Raw genomic sequence first — 19394 nt, 5'->3', positions numbered from 1 at the left:
ATCCAATAACCTAATAAGTCTAACCCATTGAGTTTAACCCATTAATCCAATATGTCTAATTTGGATTGGACTCAATCCAATGAGTGAGTTCATTTGAGTCTAACTCAATTAGTAACCAAAAGGCCTAATCATCTCATGATTGACTCTTAGGACTAATTACTAACAGTTTATCAAATCATCGTTCTTAATTTGCATTGAGCATCGTCGAATTTTGAATCTTAGTCATTCCAGTCTTGCACCTCACCAAATTGAATGTATGCATAGTGAGTCTTTTGGATCTTGGTTTGCCAATTGTCATTAAAGTTATATATTATGATTTTTATACATAATTTATTAATTTTTTTTTATGTAATAGATTGAAAATATAAATCCTTCACAAGATGATCCAAATGATTTGAAATCACTTGCTAGAGGCCTGAATTTCATAGGGATATGATATGAAAAATCCTTTCTAATGGATTTAGGTTTTATACAAAAGAAGTAGAATACAAGAGAAAAACTTAGAATTGTGGTATACTTATTCGAGCTGCTACTTTAAGTTATTCAAGTATTAGAGATCAGAATCTAGTATCAAGTGAACTTGATTATTATAGGATATTGAAAATGTGATTGAATTAGATTACAAGGGAGGTCGAAGAGTTGTTTTATTTAAATGTGATTGGGTCTCCAAAGGCAAACGAATAAAACTGGATGAGAATGGTTTTATGTTGGCCAATTTTACAAATGTGAAGCGCCATAACAGGCCTTATATATTAGCATCCCAAGCTATGTAAGTTTTTTATGTGGAAGATCTAGTTGATTGTAAGTGGCATGTAATTATCACCACCGATGCATAAGAACAGTATAAAATGCAACCTATGGCAAATGTTTATACAAACCTTCAAAGTTCTATTTGTAATCCTAAAGATGACAATGAACATGAAGAAGCCGTTTAGGTTCAAGATAATACTACGGGAGTTGAAATTGATGTTGATACATGATGAGATTCAGTTTATGAAGAAATTTTGTCTAGCATATATATTTTTCATGTTTAGTTAATATGATATAAAGTGTAGTAGGAGAGTGGATTTGCTAGAAACTAGAAAAATGGTAACATTATATATATATATATATTTCATTTTTCACTATGGACCTTTTGTTTATCATATCAAGGGATATGCCACTAACTTTCTTTTTATTTGTAAATTGTAAGTTAGGGTAAAACTATTGGAAAATCTTATTTTCAACATCAAGATAAGGCAAATATACAATCTTGAATTATGATTGCCAATCACACAGCTCAAAATTCAAAAAAAGGTTAGAACTTTCTTACTTATAATTAAAAACTTAACTTGCTTATATTTTGGTGGAATCAATACCCATGCATAATGTCAAAACACACAAGGTATGTTAAATAACCAAATGGATAAAGCTTCAAAGCAGCACCACAATGACTACATGATATTAGATATAAAAATATATGAAACATAAGAATTTTTTATTTAAAAATATTACGTTTTGATATAATTTAGAATAATGCTTATTTCATGATTTATTTATCCTATATAACTTGCTTGTGATAGCGATGACTCTTAAAAGTAAAAAATATTGGAAAACCTTATTTTTAACTTCAAGATAGGGCAAATACTCAACCACATATTTTGATTGTCAATCAAGCAACTCGAAATTCAAAAGTAAGAGGCAGTATCTTATTTTATATATCAACAATGTATTGTTTTATTTTGTATAACTCTTATTTGACCTTTTTCTTTTATATGTTATATACTTTATTCAAGTCTATCAAGCAAGGGAACTTGAGAAAGTGGTAACTAGCGAAAAAGGTTAGAATGTTCTTGATTATAATTTAAAACTCAATTTGCTTATATTTTGTTGAAACAATACTTGTACAAATTATCAAAACATAGAAGGTGCATCAAATAACTAAATAGATGAAGCTTCAAATCAGAAAGATGTTGAGTTACAAGGTAACATCTTAAAAATTAAGATATAGAAAGACATTAAATTATATATATGTTTTTTAATTCTAATGATTAAATTTAGATATAACTTGTTATAATACTTACATAATATTTTATTTATCTTATATAAAAACATACAGGTTTGACTTTTAGGATTATATTCAACAATAACCCACATGTTAAAAATGATTTTATGGACGAAAAATTTGATCAAGGTAACCTATATGAAGAATGTAATAATTCATTTCACTATATTTATTTTCTAGATGTAGATAATGAAAGTGAATCTCCTGACACTAAGAAAAAAACTAGAGGCTTACATTTATAAAAGAAATTTGGGGTCGACTTAGCATGCTATCACATATAAAGATGTGATGGTATGAGTATCACGCCCCGCGGATAAGGCTGCCCAACGAAAATCGGACAGTACCTCCCTTGTAGTAGTGACAAATGAAGCCAGTATACATTGCCACAAGGTTACTCACAAGCCAACAATAACCCACATGGCTGGATATAAAACATAATTACGCAGTTATATACAAAGCTCACACAGTTGGAACAAAAAGAACATAACCACACAGTTGTATAGTAAGCATCTCACACGGTTGTAGCAAAACACACTACAACAAAAATGTTAAAAGACAACACCCCTACGACAACGGTTTTAAGAGAAAGCGTTGCGTATGCACTCAAAGACAACGGTTTTTGCCAAAACCATTGTCTTTGAACTCTCCATTAAATATAAAAGATAACGGTTTTGTGAAAACTGTTGTCATTGAGCAACTTCTTTTTAAAACAACAACACTTTTTACAATGGTTTTATAAACCGTTGTCTTTAAGCGCGTTTTTAGGGGCTACGACAACAGTTTTGATAAAATCGTTGTCTTTGACTTTATTCGTTTCGTCATTTTCCCCCTGCAGTTTTGTTTTCCCTCTCTCCGAAAATCTTTTTAGCGCCGTGTTTCCCCTTCGCATTCTCGAACCCTAAGAAATTTTTCATTCCCTCTCCCTTTCCCATCCCCCCACTTCGCTCTCTCTATGTTCCATGGTGAGATGTGGACTGCAGTGTAAGAGTTGGAACCCTTGCTCACTGCCTGTCTAGCGATCTTAAGGTCTAAACTTGACACAAGGTGTGGTTTTACTCGCGCTTTGCTCCCATTTTTTGTCTTGTTTCTTGGGTTTCATCCTAGTTCTGCTGATGTCTGGTCTGGGAGGGCTGGATCTGCTTTCCTTGTGCTTCAGTGTTCACGATCCGGGAGTGCAACATTCTTTTTCGGCGTGATTTGTGTTATTTTGGGGCTTGCGACTCGTCTGCCATCAAAAGATGGTATTTTTATGTATTTGGGGTCGATTTATAATTTCCCTTTGTCTTTTTCCCCATATCTTTAGTTTCTCTTGGATTGATGAGATTTTTGGGGTTCCTTTAAAGAGAAAAGATACATTTATGTAATTCCAACTCATGATTGTTAGCATGTTGGCATGGAACTTGTGCCAAGAGCAGCTCCTTTTTCCTCAAGGAGAAGCCTGTGCTATGTGCAGATTATGATAATGTAGTATGTGCTTACATGTACTAATTTACATATTAACATGATTTTATACTCATACCATATATTTGATAGAGATGCTCATATGGAACTTAACACTCTTCAGGTCATCAGCATGTGTGAAGGTTCAACAACATATGCCTGAAAGCTTGATGCAGAAGATTGGATAAATGTTGACGCTCTGTTTAATTAATTCTTAATAAGTTGCATAGTTGCATCAACTAGTTGCAAATATGGCTGGCAAGATTTCTTGCAAAATAACAGTTACTGGCCGAAGTGGATTTATAATCTCATTCTCAAATGTATCACATTATACTGGATCAACATCTTTGAGAAAGACCATTGGCTTTAAGAAACTATGAAATAATTCATTGTTGTTATTCTGAGTGAAATGTGATCGATATGGTATACTCTAGATTCTCTTTTTTTTTTCTTTCATGTTTTTTTTACAATTAAACTTCTTTTGTAGTCTCCAGTTTAATTAATTAGCTTACTCATAACTAAATTGCTAATTCAAATGGTCATAGATGTATGGTCAGACTACATTTCTGTGCAACCTTTTGACTATGTCGCCATTTGTTTTGATATCATCTTTTCGCTTGTTTATTATTGTTTTGCTTTGGTGATATTTTTCCATGGAATTTTTATGCACTAGTGGCATAACAAGACTAAATGATCGGGCACGCCAAGATGCTGCTGTTCTTCGACTTGGATTTCTTAAGCTTGATGGTATAACATCTTCTTTAGTCTATACTTTATCTGAATATAACAGAGTTTTCACTTGTTCTTTAGAGTTCCTTCAATATTTTTGAAGTGCTAACATTTATGTAATGTGGAAGCTCGTGCAAGGGAGGACACAAGGAAGATTGACCTTAGTGTTAAGGAAAAGGCTGCTCGGTTGAAGCATTTAGCCACTGTATGTTTTCTAGCTTAGCTTTTCCAATTTTAGCCAAAAATCTCTTTTTTATCTGCATGGCTTGATTTATTCATGCATATCTTGAAGGACAGGGCTCAATCTGATCTGAAGAGAGTAGCAGATCAACATTGGAGTGATGGGGCCTTAGAGGTTTCTCTTTTTCTATAGTATTTAACAGCAATTATTTAGTTTATTTATTCGTGATTTTCTACTTTTTCCTTCATTATTTATTTGGAAAAACCATCATCAAATTTTATTTTGAGTTGTAAAAAAGATCCTCTATATTCAATATTCTGGAATGAAGATTATTGTATTATTTCTCAATCTAAAAGAAAATTCCATTCAGAATGAAACTACAGTGGCTTCATAAGAATGAAGCAATCATCTGGCAAGTGTTTTGAACCAAACTTGATAGGGTAGATGTATTTCACAGCCATTTGAAATCTTTTTTAAATGTGAGGAATGGAAGGGTATTAAATCAGAGTGGAAGAGGGAGGGAAAACACAACATGTAGGCAAAAAAAAAAAAAACTGATGACCAGCCTTTATAATTTTAAATTTTTTTTGGAGGAATGGTTACTGAATAAAACTTTAACAAGCTACCAAAGTGTTTGTTGAAATGTGCTACATACTCCATTGTAGATTGCGTCCAAGGAATATATGAAATAGTTTAGTTTTGGTTGCTGAGCTAATATTCTGCTTGTTTTCTCATAATATTGCAAGTTAATTATTGTCCATAATATTATGTGTATATTGGATATCAAGTGTGGATTATAGTTTCTTTTATGAGTTAATGGAAGAAATTACATGACTGTGTGACTATGGAGTTTGTGGAAGTTGTTATTGATGACCATAACAACCCTGTTAAAGTGTCTTTTGATATATTTATTTTACATCTAATTATAACTGTATAATTTTCTTCAAAACATTTTGAGTTTGACCAGGCCGACTTACGACGAGCTGACTTCATATTTAGACGACGTGCCATGGAAGATGCATACATGACATTGAAGGTAGAAGATGTACTGCTTTTTTTTCCAACATCATTGTGGTGTAAGTTTAATCATGTATATTACTTGCATAAGTGTCATATGATTAACTAGTTTAAAAAATGCGGAGTCTAGTTTATATCCCATAAATTTTTTGAAATGATTATAATGTTCATTGTCCTTTGTTCTGTTGTTTTACTATAATTCAGTACACAAGATGCAAGTAATGTGAATAATCTGTCTCTCTTGTGCAGTTTATAAGAAACATTCATGACATGATGGCAAACAAATTTTACCAATTGTAAGTCTTTCACCTCAATATCAAACTTTCTTACATGTAGTGACTCCTGTTAAAATTGTTTCTTGCACACTTTTGTGTTTATATGGCATTCATGATCAATCATTCATTTTGTTGAAACAATTCCTTGTAGTCCTTCAAATGAAAGGTCTTTCTCTCTCAAAGATAAAATGGGATTCATTACACTCAAAAAGAATGGGAAAGCTCTTGATCTATTTGCAGATGAGGTCACAACAGACCGTATGCAAGCCATTCAGGTGCTTTAATGTGCATACTTTTTTGTTCTATTTTTGTTTATGAATGCTTCATTTCACATGTTATTGTTTGTTTTAGGAAGCTTATTGGACTATGGCATCTGCCTTACTGCCATCTAGTCCATGATTCTAGCACAAGTCTTATGGCTCTGAGAACTATCATCTAACAGTTTTCACTAGGATGTAACTATCTTACAACGATGAGTCTCGAAGCTTCAATGCAGCTATTTGGTGATGCTAAGGCCAAATATCTAAATCCTTATCTATTTCATCCCGGTTTCTCATAAGTGTTCTTGGTGACATCGTACTACTAGTTTTAGTGATGTATAGACACTTATCCTCAAATGACTAATCCAATTCGAGACTTCTACTCCATTTGAACTTGTTTAAACCAAGGAACCATGCTGTTTTCCCTTGATGCTATGCTGAACTGCCTTGCTCTTGGATTCACTTTTCGGTTATTCCACAGGAATTGAGTGTTGTCCTGGAATTGCTTTATATTTTATGTAGATTTTATGTAGAATTTTCTCTTTCGTTTTGTAGACATTGAGTGTTGCCCTGGAATTCTGGAAATCCTTCTCTCATGTCCAGGTATTAGAGCTATGCGAAATGTTTATTCTATAGTTATAGTTCAAGCAGTACTTACTACAATTATCTTTTTTCTTATATTTTATATTTTTCTTTGATAAGTTTTGTTTAATTTTTCTCTTGCAGGATGTAACTCGGGCAATTCGTGAGGCTTGAGATTTTGGATGCAAGGAGTGAGCTTTGTTAGGTTATAAATTGCCTTGCTAATGTGTAAAAGTCATATGAAGAACAGTAATGGAAAACATGTGATTTATGGTTTGATACTACTAAATTTGATGAATATAACTCATTTTGTATGTTTTGTATTGGTGGTTTGCTTATATTAAAAATATAATTGTTGTTTGGTATTATCACGTTACAACATGAACATTAAAGACAACGGTTAGAAACGTTGTAAAAAATACGTAAACCACAATGGTTTTTTTTTTTTTTTGTGAAAAGTGATAAAAGACAACGGTTTTATCAGTTGTAAAAGCATATTAAAATTATATTACAACAGTTTATAACTATTGTAAAATACAAAACGAGTAAATATTATCTACCACAACAGTTTATATCTGTTGTAAAAAGGGTCTACCACAACGGTTTATATTTGTTGTTGAAATTATCTACCACAACGGTTTTAAAACGTTGTCGTATCCTTCATAAACAAATTTTGAGCATATAAACAACAACGGATAAAAACCGTTGTCAAATGTCTACAAAGACAACGGATTCAAAACCGTTGTCGTAGGACAATACATTCTACAACGCCCTCAGTTACAACGGATTTTTGACCCTACGACAACGGATAATATCCGTTGTCGTTTGCAGTTTTTGTTGTAGTGACACAATGGAAGTCACAAAATAACAAACACAAAATCACAATACATCTAACTGTGAGCCGACTCAGTTTGACACGACAACATCAAATATGAATACAAGAAACCACAAAGCTGACTCCATACAAAAGATACATATATATGAATAAGTCCAAAGAAAATAATATGAACGGAAGTAATAACAGAAGAAGTCACTCGATGTGATATGGGACTGGCGGACAGGATCTCTAGGTGACTCCATAAATCCTTTACCTACTTGGAAAAATAAACCAGTTCATAGGGTGGTGAGTGCTGGGACTCAGCAGGTAATAAACAGATAGTGCATGAATATAATAAAGAACTAGAGATAAAAAAAGTATACAGTCTCATAGGGAAAATACCAGATACTATAGTGATATCATAGTAAATGTTCATACCTAAAACCATATCCTACCCTAGTAATAGTAGGTCAAGGATAATGAGGATTTGCCATAGTACTGCTCATAACTATAAGGGTAACATGTGAGGTATATACATGCTACTAACAAGTAAGCCAGTGTCTAAGTACATGCACCAAGTATATAACTCAGCATATGTAAGCATATCACACGGATATAATAAAAAAAATACATAAATAAGTAATCAACAGCATCAGTAGGTATAATAATAACAGCGTATGCACATATGGTCACCTCACCCACCTCTCTACACCATGACCCTTGTATGGTCGAGAGGCTGGATCGATGACAACTATACTTACTCAAAGGCCGCCACTACTCTCGAGTGACTGAGTGGACAGCTGCTGAGTAGCTATCTAGTTACATAGTGAAGGGGTCCATGCTACTCACAACTCTAGCTACCACTATCCATGAGTGGCCGAGTGTGGCACGACAGGACAATCGACACCTGCACCAGCTACCACTATTCATGAGTGTCCGGGCGTGCGGCTCTAACCAACGACCCTCTCAACCATAAGGGAGATATGACCACCGGCATGCATGCAATGACATGATGTGCAAGATGCAACAATCATCACATATATAAATTGAAATTAGGTATGCTCTATAAGGCCAACATGCTCAACAAGGTATATGAATAAATAGTAATTAAAGCAAGTACGCATGGTATCTAGTATCTAGTATCTAGTATCTAGTATCTAGTATCTAGTATATGGTATCTAGTGCCTGCTAAATATCATAGATAACAACGAGAGGCTACATAAACATCAAATCGATTTTCCCAAAGATCTAGTGGATAAGTATCAAGCTCAGGAAAATTATGAGTGGAGTCAAGATAAACATAGTAACTATCCGAATATATAGTTCATGCACTAAGATCAATGCACTAAAGAGACAAAGTAGGAAGTACCCGCCTTTGTCTGTCGATCATGCTAAACAATCCCACGTCGAGATGCTCGTCTCAAATCAATGTTCTACAAATCACATGATGTACAGTTTAGCTAACTACATATGCAACAACTAGATATATCCAAAGCCCAAACTAATAGAGGAAACCCTAATCGAACGATCATTAATTAACCCTAATTAATGATTAACTTCAATTAATCCTCTATTCGATCATATCCACTCTTCCTGTGAATTAATTCATTCAATAGTTATCAATTACCCTTAATCTATAATCAAATTATAACCATCATCATCACAATACAACTCAATCCAACAATCATCCAATCGTTTAATCCATTAAATCCACTACTAAGCATCATAAACCCAACCACCACAAGAGACTGAAATCAAATCCCTATCAACTACAACAGATTAACAAATCTCTAATATGATGAAGAAATCCAAATCAATCCCAAGTAAGCCTCAAGCATAAATTAATCCACCTATCAATCTGGTCAGATCAAGTGTGTTACCTCAATTTGTTTTGCAGTAGCTGTTGGGTGCTACTCGGAATTCCATTATGTTTCCCGTGTACAAAAATTTGTACAAGCACAGAACTTTTCCTAGCAGCTCATGTGCTCTACAGAAGTTAAACTTGGATTGCAAATGAAACTAAACTGTAACGACCACCCTTCTTACTACTACTCTCTAAGGGCGACCGTTACCTAACTATTACTCTACTTAGTAGTGTCACTTATGCTAATATTAGCAACACTTAGATTTATCACGGCCCTAGAGGAAGTCCTACCGAAAAATTTCGGCAGAGTCTCCCCTGTACTGGTGACAAAATCAACCATACAGACACTATATACACAGCCACAGGCGGCTGTGACATACTTTTTTCACAACCACGCAGTATAATAATACAATAAGAAGAAGGAAACTACTCTAGCAATAGCAAACAACTATATCACTCCTACAATAGAACCCAACTACAAGTGCGGAATAAACTTAATTACAATCTCAACTCATAATAATATTTAAAGAAACTAAAAGAACTCTAAGCAGAAGAGTCTTGACAATTTGCCAGCAAACTCTGGATCTCTCCATAGTCCAGTCATCACACACCTTCATCATCACCACCTTGTCGCCTTCCTTTCATATTTTAGCTTTTCCTTTATCTGCAGTAGGAGGAAAAATAGATCTATAAGCGAAACTCTTAGTAAGTACTATACTATCTCACAAAAACTCGAAGTGCATAAAAATGCAAATGATGCTGAAACTGAAATGCTAAAAGAAATCTACTCATACTCATCTAATAGCAAAGTACTCAAATAAACTGCATACTCATGATATACAAGAATAAAGCTGAATACTGGAAATAATACTAAGCATGCTCACTAAACTGATAAGAAAGTAATGAAACAAATGCTGTATGCTTAGAAATAAAGAAACTAAACTTTTGTTGATTCTAAACATAGGTGATACTTATTTCATTTACTTATAGCTTTATACTTGAAATTAATCTCTTAATTTCTTTTACTTTTACTTTTCTTTCTTCTTTTTCTTTGGGCCCAGGCTTAGTACCATCTTATGCGCGCTCCCTAATAGAGACTGTTGTAGTCCCACATGGTAAAGACCTCGGTCTTACCAGGGCCAAGACCTCGAAAACGGTCACCTGGACTTGTTTAACGACAACCTCGGAAGTCGGGTACTAGCCTCTTACTTTAATTTACTTGTTATCTCTTTTTAACCAGACCTTGGTCTTGTTCTTACTTATAGCTACTCATTATAGCAAGGAAAGTCCGAACTAAATGCTATGTGCATACATGTATATGCTAAAATCTGTTCATACATATCTTAAAGCAAAGGGAAAAAAAAATCAGCATACTACTATATGTTATAATCTGTTCATGCACATTTAAAAGCAAAGGGAAACAAAAATCAGCATGCTACTATATGCTAAAATCTGTTCATATGAATACTAAAAATCTGCACATGTGAATAACAAAAATCTGCACACGTGAATCATTAAAAATCTGCGAATGAAACAGAATTAAAAACTAATACTGCTCATGCTATTCTAATACTGCCTACTTTAAATAAAGGCTGCCCTTCTAACTAAATAAGGTTGTTTTTGCCCTTTGAGTTGCAAGGAAAATGCTAAACCATTCTAACTAATTAAAGGGCTGTTCTTGCCTTTTTGAGTAGTAAGGAAAATGCTAAATCATTCTAACTAATTAAAGGGTTGTTCTTGCCTTTTTGAGTAGCAAGGAAAATGTTAAACCCATTCTAACTAAATAAAGGGTTGTCCTTAGATAAGGAACTACTCATGCTTATTAAGAAACTTTTCTGCTTAAAACAAAGCTGTGAAATTCCGAAACTGAATCGCATGTTGAAATGCAAAGGAAACTAAGCAACTGAAATGCAAAGAAACCAAACGCTGGAATGCTAGATAAGGTAGCAAAATAAGCTAACTCTGAATTGTTATAACAAGGTTGTTTATGCCCATCTACACAGTCCCAAAAGAAAGACAAACTTGTTAGAATTTATGGGCAGCAGGTAGATACACAAGGGTACAACACTGAAGTGCTAAAGACATGCTTAAAACATAACTAGGTGCTGGGACTAGAGGCTGTTCGGACATCAAAAAATTTGAAAACAGAAATACTATGGCAGTAAATGCTCTAATCTGCATGGTATAAAGATCTAACAGCATAGGCAGAACATGCTATCACTTAACCTCATAAGGAAATTAACAGCATAAGCAAGAAATGCTACAATCTACACGGTATAAGGGAACTAATAGCATAAGCAAGAAATGCTATAACCTACACAGCATATGGAACCCCAATTCTGTAGAAATCTCAACCCAAATTCATCGCAGAAATTCATCCAAGCATACAACTCGCGGCAGATTCAAACACAAAGAGAAATACAAACCGAAGCCACTCCTACCATAGGTGAGTAGTACTTACATACTGTTCTTGGACTTACAACCGACGGTAGGGCTGCTAGGGTTTCCGGGGAGATGAAGACTTCGGCTTCCCTTTCATGCTCACGCATTCTCTTAGGCGAGAGTAGCTCGGATCCGCAAGGTTCGTCGGAAGAAGGCCTTCGCCAGCCGCCGGAGACCAAAACCTAGCTTCTTCTTCGCTGTCGCCCGAGCAGGAGCGCCGCACGTAGTCGGGATCGGGGAGAAGGACAGATAGGGTTTTCGGCGAGAAAGGGAAAACTTATAACTCGGTTTAAATTCTGCTCCAACTACAACTTAATTAAATTCGCTCCCCTTCTTAATCACAATTCAACCACAGACCAGTTGGTTGGCTGGGTTCGGCTGAGGTTCAGCTCGGGTCGAGGTCGTGGGTTCGAATCTCACCTTCAACATTTTTGGTCAAAACTTCTTTCTTTTTGTAACATACTAAACGACCTCCAAAAATTACGTAAAAATACTCTAAAAATTCCTAAAAATCTCTAGAATATTTTAAAAGTATTTCCAAATATTTTTATGGACTTCTAGAACTTGGAATAGGGAAAATTGGGTCGTTACAATCCCCCATACCTTATAAAAAGTTAATCCTCGAACTTAGAATAGCTCTGGATATTTCTGTCTCATACTATCTTCCCGCTCCCAAGTGACTTCCTCGTGCTTCTGGCTCTGCCAGATGACCTTCACTAGTGGTACCTCTTTATTTCTTAGTCTTTTAACTTCTCTATCCACTATCTGTGTAGGTCTGCTCTCATAGCTAAGATGCTCTTGGATCTGCACTGACTGAGGCTCAATCACTTGGCTAGGGTCATGGAGACACTTCTTTAGCATGGAGACATGAAATACATTTTGTATCGCTAACATGTCTTGTGGTAAGTCTAGCTTGTAAGCTACTTTCCCAATCCTTTCTGTGATCAGGTAAGGTCCTACATAGCGAGGACTTAATTTGCCTTTCTTGCCAAATCTCATCACTCCCTTCATAGAAGCAACCTTGAGAAAGACTGAATCCCCTACTTGGAATTCAAGTGGCCTACGGCGTGTGTCAGCATAACTCTTCTGTCTACTCTAGGCAATCTCAATTCTCTGTCTGATCTTCTGAATAGCCTGAGTAGTCTCATCTATCAGCTCTGTCTGAATGCCCAGCTCTACTTCCATTTCTCTTCTGTCACCTGCTTCTTGCCAGCAAATGGGTGATATGCACTTCCTACGATACAACGCCTCATAAGGTGCCATCTTGATGGTGGCCTGATAGCTATTGTTGTAGGTAAACTCAGCTAAGCATAGATACTTGCACTAACTTCCCTTGAAATCTAGTGCACAAGCTCTGAGCATATCTTCTAATATCTGATTTACTCGCTCTGTCTGTCCATCAGTCTGAGGATGGAAAGCTGTGCTGAACTTGAGTTTGGTGCCTAGTGCATTCTGAACACACTCCCAAAAGTGAGGTGAAACGTCCATCTCTATCAGAAACGATAGATTTAGGAACTCTGTGAAGTCTGATTACCTCCTTAACATATAGCTGTGTCAACTGCTCTATAGAGTGAGACACCTTGATGGCTAGAAAATGAGCAGACTTGGTCAATCGGTCTACTATTACCCATATCGCATCATATCCATTTGTGGTTCTTGGGAGACCTATTATGAAGTCCATGGATATGTCTTCCCATTTCCACTCTGGTATTGGAAGAGGCTGATGAACTCCTCCTGGTCTCTGGTGCTCTGCTTTTACCCTCTGACATGTCAGGCAGGTACTGACATATTTAGCCACATCTCTTTTGAGTCTAGACCACCAGAACCGTTGTTTCACGTCTTGGTACATCTTGGTAGAACCAGGATGCATGGAGTAGGATGTACTATGAGCTTCCTCTAAAATCTTCCTTCTTAATTCCTCATTATTGGGGACCCAAAGGCGGTTCCCCTGATAAAGAACTCCACTGTCTGATACTCAAAACTCTATATCTTCTTTCTGTATCCTTTGCTTAATCTTCTGGATGTCTGGATCTTCACTTTGCTTTCTTTGTATATCCTCAAGCAAGGTAGACTCTAAGGTCAATGCAGAGAGTTGCCCATAAATAACTTCAAGTCCAAAATCTGATAACTCCTTCTGCAGTGGCAGGGCTAATGATGTCAAAGACGTCAGGGATGCACTGAATTTTCTGCTGAGTGCATATGCCACTTTGTTAGCTTTGCCTGGGTGGTAGAAGATTTCACAGTCATAATCTTTGACTAACTCTAGCCACCTACGCTGTCTCATGTTTAAGTTCTTCTGAGTGAAGAAGTACTTAAGACTCTGATGGTCGGTAAAGTTTCTACACTAAATTCCATACAAATGATGTCGCCAGAGTTTTAGTGCAATGACCACAGCTACCAGCTCAAGATCATGAGTGGGGTAGTTCTTCTCGTAGTCTTTGAGTTGTCTGGAAGCATAAGCTATAACTTTTCCTTCTTGCATGAGTACAGCTCCTAGGCCCATCTTGGAAGCATCACTGTAGATGTCAAAACTCTTGTCACTCTCTGGAACAGTCAGAATAGGAGCACTGGTCAATCTCTTCTTGAGCTCTTGGAAATTGCTCACATTTATCTGACCATTCAAACTTCTTGTTCTTTCTGGCCAGGACTGTCAGTGGAGAGGCTATCCTGGAAAAGTCCTCCATAAATTTTCTGTAGTACCCAGCTAAACCAAGGAAACTTCTGATCTCCCTGGCGTTCTTGGGTCTATGCCATTTGTTGACTGCCTCTATTTTGGTTGGGTCCACTTGAATACCTTCTTTAGAAATTATGTGACCTAGAAATGCCACTTGATCTAACCAGAACTCACACTTTGAGAATTTAGCATAAAGCTGCTTTTGCTGAAGGGTCTGCAGGACTATTCTCAAGTGCGTGTCATGCTCCTCTGGGGTTCTTGAATAATAGACTAGAATGTCGTCGACGAATACGATGACAAATTTGTCAAAGTATTCTCTGAACACTCTGTTCATTAAGTCCATGAAGACCGTTGGTGAATTAGTCACACCAAAAGGCATGACTACAAAATCGTAGTGTCCAGATCTGGTCCTGGAAACTGTTCTGGGTGTATCTGTAACGACCACCCTTCTTAATACTCTACTACTCTCTAAGAGTGACCGTTACTTAACTACTAACTCTACTTAACCGGTATAATTAAAAACCACGAGGAATCCCTACCGAAATATTTTGGCAGAGTCTCCCCTGTATTGGTGACCATAATCATTAATACATAACATAATATACACAGCCACAGGCGGCTGGAACATTTATCAAACAACCATGCATTTTATAAGACTCAACAACTAAAAAAAATAAACTATTCTAGCAATAACAAATGAATAAAACTCCAACAGTGGAAAATAACCAAACTAACAATGCGGAATGAAAATACTATCTAAAAAGACATAAACCCTAAGGTACAACTCAACTATTTCTATCCACTAAACATGAAAACTCAAAACTTCCCAGGTCTCTCCATAGTCCTGGCATCACACATCCATCCGCACCTCCTTGTCGCCTTCCTTTGCTAACACTTTTCTTTTCCTGTATCTGCAGTAAGAGGAAATGCAAACTATAAGCAAAATGCTTAGTAAACGCTATCTAACTCACAAAATCTCGATATGCATGTACATATATCTATAACATGATCTAACTGATTACTTACTAAAGACTACTCATGCTCATCTACTAATAAAAGAACAAGACATGGTGAGATGCTAAACATGTAAAGCTACTCATGCTCAGAAAATAGCAAAGAACAGTAAGCTAATCTAAATAACATGCTAGCATAAAAGAAAACTTAACTTGCTGATTTTAAAACAAAGTGAAACTTAACTCATCTGTTCTAAACTTATTCTTTAATTCACTTGTTTAAAACTTATTCTTTAATACTTTATACTTATGTAAAACTTGCTTTACTTGTTTAAAAACTTATACTTATAATACTTCAAAATAGTAATCAACTTTTCTTGGGCCAGGCAACTGTACTTGCTTTTACTTTTGTAACGACCCGACCCATTTGGCGGCCCATTTGGCGGCCCATTTGGCGACCCTCGGGTCGTCGACCGTCGACCGTTGGCCATGCCGTTACTACTAGGTTATCTAAACCTAGGGACGACTATGGGAGCCCAACCCAAGGACAACTAAGAGTCCAGCACAGTGCCACTGATAAAAGTAAAATACTTGTTATCTTTTAATACTTCTATATAATGCCTCGGTATTTTCTTTAGCACCTTGTGTGCCAAAATCCCTAAAGTCTTGACTTTGGGATCTACTTAAGGCCTTGGCCTTTTTATTTCTTTTCTTTATCTTTCTTATATTTTTCTTAAACTCTTAAAAAGAATATAGGCATGCTACAACAGAATTAAATCAAAGAAAAGAAAATCTGACTTCTATAAAAATAAAATATAAGCCTCCTTTTATCATGTTCGTAATATGCAAAAATCTATCTTTTACTTTGAACATTAACATGGTTGAAAACATGCACTTCTGATTAAACCCAATCATGATGTCATAGCAAGATCAATCTGAACCATTCCATCTACATTAATCCGAAGCAAATGCAAAGCTACATAACTAAACTAAAGCACTTCCATAATTACAAACATGCACCGTTCATATTAATTATAGCAAGGATAATAGTTAACCTTTAATTCTCAACTAGCAAACATGCACTTTCAAAAGAAAAATGAAACAATGAAAACATCTGCTAGCACACCTAAACCTATTCCTTCTAATCTATTCAGAAATTCTGCAGTCAACTCATATCAATCTAAGCTTAAACATAATAGCAATATATTGCTCATGGAAAAATCCTAACAATACACAAGAAACCATTGCAAACTAGTCCTCAGGTTCTTTACTGTTGAAAAGGAAAAGAAATCCCAAAGCGATCACCAAATACCGAAACTCATCTTGACAATCCCATGGTCACATACTGAATTAAGCAAATCTCGGAAATCTCCTTTAAATCCCTAGCAGCAATTCACTTACAAGCAAGCTCTAAGGTTTCATGCAAAGCTTCGGACACAAAGAAAGGAACAAGTAATAAACCTCGGAGCTATCCTACTACAGGTGACTAGCAACTTAACTTTGTTTCCTTGACTCACAGCTGGAAACAACTTCTAGGGTTCGGAGGAGCTCACAATTTTGGCGTTCTCCTCGTGTCCGTGCGTCCTCTTTGACAAGGTTGTCACGGATTTGTGGAAGCCCATCGGAAGGAGCCTCTCGTCGGTCGTCGGAGTGCAGCCCTAGCCCTCTTCGTCTCGTCTTTGTATCCACCCGAGCAAAGGCGCCGCGTACGCGAGGGTGGAGAAGAGGGATCGAGAGAAAATTAAATTCCTCTCATAACTTAACCTCTTTTTATAACCTAAGGTAATTTCCGTGATCAACTATTGCTTAAGAATATTTCGTGCCTTACTTTTTCACGAAATATCTGCGGGCCAGTTGGTTGGCTTCGTCCCGCTTAAAACTCGATTCGTGGGTTTGAGTCTCGACTGCAACCATTTTATTTCTTATTTATTCTCTGTTTGCTAACTACTGCTTAAATAGAATTTTTCTCCTTCTTTAATAACAAACGATCGCTAGCACACTTGGTCATCCCGGCTTTAACCAAATCCCAGGTCGCAGCTTCGATTCCTCAGCCGCGTACTTTTTATTTCCAATTTATTTAAACGTTCATAAATACTGCGTATATATATTTCATCCCATATATATTCACAAACAGGTCGTAGACCAGTTGGCTGGTTGGATTCGGTTAAGACTCGGTCCAAGTCCGAGGTCTTGGGTTCAAAACCCGGCTTCAACATTTTTTTTTTTTTTTACTTCTTCCTCTTGGTAAAAATACCAAACAAACTCCAAATATTACATAAAAATACTCTAAAAATTTCTAAAAATCTCTAGAATATTTCTATAGCATTTTTAAATATTTTAAAATTACTTTTAGGACTCTAATTGAGGAAATTTGGGGCGTTACAATTCTCCCTACCTTATAAAAAGTTCGTCCTCGAACTTAGAATAATTCTGGATATCTCTGTCTTATATTGTCCTTTACTAGTGGTACTTCTTTGTTTCTTAGTCTCTTAACTTCTCTGTCCATTATCACCTATATCGCATTGTATCCATTAGTGGTCCTTGGAAGGCTTGATATCTTCTCTATCCTTTCTAAACATACTTATGTACATAAATATAAGAGAAACAAAACTTCTATCTTACTAAAGCGCATATAAGCAATTATTCCATACTGCAAATAATAAAGAAAGCCTAAAAGGAAAACTTAAATACTTTCTTACTTGAAGACGGCAAGGCTGGTGCTGATGTGTGATGCTGGAGAATGGGAACTGCTTTGATACCAACTGTAACGACCACCCTTCTTAATACTCTACTAATCTCTAAGAGTGACCGTTACTTAACTACTAACTCTACTTAATCGGTATAATTAAAAACCACCAGGAATCCCTACCGAAAAATTTTGGCAGAGTCTCCCCTGTACTGGTGACCATAATCATTAATACATAACATAATATACACAGCCACATGCGGCTGGAACATTTATCAAACAACCATGCAGTTTATAAGACTCAACAACTAAAAAAAATAAACTATTCTAGCAATAACAAATGAATAAAACTCCAACAGTGGAAAATAACCAAACTAACAATGCGGAATGAAAATACAATCTAAAAAGACATAAACCCTAAGGTACAACTCAACTATTTCTATCCACTAAACATGAAAACTCAAAACTTCCCAGGTCTCTCCATAGTCCAGGCATCACACATCCATCCGCACCTCCTTGTCGCCTTCCTTTGCTAACACTTTTCTTTTCCTGTATCTGCAGTAAGAGGAAATGCAAACTATAAGCAAAATGCTTAGTAAGCGCTATCTAACTCACAAAATCTCGATATGCATGTACATATATCTATAACATGATCTAACTGATTACTTACTAAAGATTACTCATGCTCATCTACGAATAAAAGAACAAGACATGGTGAGATGCTAAACATGTAAAGCTACTCATGCTCAGAAAATAGCAAAGAACAGTAAGCTAATCTAAATAACATGCTAGCATAAAAGAAAACTTAACTTGCTGATTTTAAAACAAAGTGAAACTTAACTCATCTATTCTAAACTTATTCTTTAATTCACTTGTTTAAAACTTATTCTTTAATACTTTATACTTATGTAAAACTTGCTTTACTTGTTCAAAAACTTATACTTATAATACTTTAAAATAGTAATCAACTTCTCTTGGGTCAGGCAACTGCACTTGCTTTTACTTTTGTAACGACCCGACCCATTTGGCGGCCCATTTGGCGACCCTCGGGTCGTCGACCGTCGACCGTCGACCGTCGGTCGTGCCGTTACTACTAGGTTATCTAAACCTAGGGACGACTATGGGAGCCCAACCCAAGGACAACTAAGAGTCCAGCACAGTTCCACTGATAAAAGTAAAATACTTGTTATCTTTTAATACTTCTATATATGCCTCGGCATTTTCTTTAGCATCTTGTGTGCCAAAATTCCTAAAGTCTTAACTTTGGGATCTACTTAAGGCCTTGGCCTTTTTATTTCTTTTCTTTATCTTTCTTATATTTTTCTTAAACTCTTAAAAAGAATATAGGCATGCTACAACAGAATTAAATCAAAGGAAAGAAAATCTGACTTCTATAAAAATAAAATATAAGCCTCCTTTTATCATGTTCG

General features: G+C 35.9%; 1 long non-coding RNA gene across 2 annotated transcripts; it reads left to right on the top strand.

The window, feature by feature from the left end:
• Window positions 1-5447: 5447 nt before the first annotated feature.
• On the top strand, window positions 5448-6282 carry LOC121990093. Of its 2 annotated transcripts, XR_006114447.1 has the most exons (4): window positions 5448-5470; window positions 5661-5707; window positions 5838-5961; window positions 6038-6282. It is a non-coding gene; the product is annotated as an uncharacterized LOC121990093 (long non-coding RNA). The 2 variants fall into 2 exon arrangements; XR_006114448.1 differs by lacking the exon at window positions 5448-5470 and having other exon boundaries at window positions 5595-5707.
• Window positions 6283-19394: the final 13112 nt, after the last annotated feature.

The sequence above is a fragment of the Zingiber officinale genome, chromosome 6B, assembly GCF_018446385.1.
Source record: "Zingiber officinale cultivar Zhangliang chromosome 6B, Zo_v1.1, whole genome shotgun sequence".
NCBI classification, from domain to species: domain Eukaryota; kingdom Viridiplantae; phylum Streptophyta; class Magnoliopsida; order Zingiberales; family Zingiberaceae; genus Zingiber; species Zingiber officinale.
This window is presented reverse-complemented; position numbering and strand designations above follow the sequence as displayed.